The sequence below is a fragment of the Octopus bimaculoides genome, chromosome 19 (genome assembly GCF_001194135.2).
Source record: "Octopus bimaculoides isolate UCB-OBI-ISO-001 chromosome 19, ASM119413v2, whole genome shotgun sequence".
NCBI lineage: Eukaryota > Metazoa > Mollusca > Cephalopoda > Octopoda > Octopodidae > Octopus > Octopus bimaculoides.
The window spans coordinates 5,887,851-5,890,350 of NC_068999.1; the positions used below are offsets into that span (position 1 = coordinate 5,887,851).

General features: G+C 38.4%; 1 protein-coding gene across 1 annotated transcript in view; it reads right to left on the bottom strand.

Annotated features, from left to right (window-relative positions):
• LOC128250153 (coiled-coil domain-containing protein 83-like) overlaps positions 1-2,500 on the bottom strand; it is a 39,999-nt gene that overhangs the window by 25,452 nt on the left and 12,047 nt on the right. The gene's annotated exons all lie outside the window — the stretch shown is intronic.

Consider the following 2,500-nt stretch of genomic DNA (forward strand, 5'->3'; position numbering starts at 1 on the left):
GAGAGAGAGAGAGAGAAACAGGCACACAGAGAGAGAGAGAGAGAGAGAGAGAAACAGGCAGAGAGAGAGAGAGAGAAAGAAAGATGAAGAGAGAAATGAGATAATGAGACTCTAACAGATGAAGAGTGAGAATAACAAAGTGACAGAGAAGGAAACAGAAGGAGAAAAAAAATAGGGAAAGAGAGGAGAATAAAGACTAAAAAGAAAAATGGGAAAAGGAGAAGAGAAAGAGAGAGGATGTGAGAGAAACGGTGAGAGGAAGAGAGAATGCGATGGAGATGTTATGACTCATGGAAAACCTGTAAAACAGGGGAGTAAAGAAATGAAATCGCCCAGATACAATGGCTAACTTTCTCCTTTTCAGATGGCGTATTCAGACCTTACATCCGGTACAGGGGAATCATATTATTGTCTGTCTATTGACCAAAAGAATCCTTCTTTCTACAGAGATTTCTTTGCGCGTTGATGAAATTCGAAGCAAAATGCAATCGAACTCCGCGTCTCTTCATTCTAGTCCCCCCCTCCGGCCGCCACCAAAACAAGAAAAAAAAAACCGAATAAATTTATATAAACATTGTGTAATCCAAATATTTTTCTTTGCTAACGATTGCACGGTGTCATACGAAACTTCATAGATATGAATGAAGCGTAAAAATCAATATTTAATATTTGATATTTATATTTTCACATGCATTATGGGTGCATGTTATTACAATTTATATGTATTCGTTATGTAAATACACGTCATAGTAGTTTGGGTGTCGGGTTTACGATTACAATATCTTATGTTCGATTCTTGGGCCGGGTGGCACCTTCTTTCACGCTGCTCAATTGAAAATGAGTACCAGCTTAGGGTTAGCAAAGCTTTCTCTCCGTCCAGCAGTCTTGTTTACGATTTTTTTCCCAGGTCAGGAGTAGAAGAACTGAGAGAGTGCGTGTATCTGTTCTCAACTAAATATTCACTTAAACAATCAGACAATTATTGAAAGCGTGCTACATGCTACCACTCAGGGCTCGCTTGCGAATAACGGCAGCGCTTTTCAGCTGGCAGAAATGAATTTTACCTGTAATTCAAAAGGGCCAGATTTGTCACATTCTCGGTCATGCTGATTCACCCTGAGAACTGCGTTAAGAGTACAAGTGTCTGGAGTGCTTAGCCACTTTCACGTTAATTCCACGAGCAAGCTGATCCGTTAATCGGATCAACCTGAACCCTCCTCGTTGTAGCCAATGGAGTACTGTACGCTTCCATATATATATATATATATATATATATATATATGGAAGAAACCCACCGTAAACTATAATTCCCTGAAAAAGTTTAACCTTTATCGAAATTAGTCTCAGTGGGGGACAACTTCAAAACAAAATACAAAAGGTTCACACAGAAAAGAAAACATACAAATAAACGCAGACATCCCATCTTCAGCTACCTATCAGAGGTCATTTATGATTTCGACACTTGGCAGTATCATTCAGTCGGATGGTATCAGCATGAAAAATATAAACGCTACAAACAGACCAACACAAAAAAACACACATGTGCGTGTGTGTGTGTGTGTGGAGGGGTGTATAATGGGATGCAAATTTACATAAGTGACTCACATTTATTACATCCAGCATCTTTGCCTTAGATCCTCAATTCTTCAAAAGAGCTGAAGAGGTACCTTCGTGATACCCTGAGTATCTTGGTCAGTTTTGGTCGGACCAAACAAAGCCTATTCCTCTCCCGGTCTAACCGCCACCGACGTCTTCCAGAAATACCGAGAGGAAGCAAAGATTCGACAACACCACAGCACTGGTAGTTTATTTATCGATTCCGAGAGGAGGAGAAAAGGCTAAGTTTATCTCGATTGCAGAGCACAGAAAGCCAGAACGAATACTGCCTACTGGCCGCGTTCACCGACATCTATGTAAATCATAAATTATATTTCCTTCGGTGTAAATATACCAACGAGAAGCAGCTACAGAGATTATAAATCACATTTATTAGACCAGACATAGACAGAGGGACATTTAACCTTAAACACAAATATTCTAATTATGGATGAATGGTTTCTTATGCTGTCTGTCGATCTCTGCGGCATCTTTCCTAGATGTCTTCTTAAAGAGTAATAATAATAATAATGATAATAATAATAATAATAATAATGATGATGATGATGATGATAATGATAATAGTATATCTGAAAATATTTGGTTCATTCATTCGTTTATTTATTTACAATCATTGTCAAGAAACGAAATTAATAAAGAGCTGATTAATCTCAGCCAATGATAAATAAACAGAATCATTGATTAATTAAACATAGTCACTAGCCAGCTTTATAGAATAAATAATAAGAAAGGAGAAGTAATTTTAGCAAGTAGAATAGAAACAAACGGTTGTTGGTGTATAAAAGTAGACAGCTGTTGAATGCCGTGGCTTGCTCGACGCTGGAGGGGGAGGTGTGACAATTAACAGCGCAAACACTGCTGCCTTTACACCGTCGCTCACTCT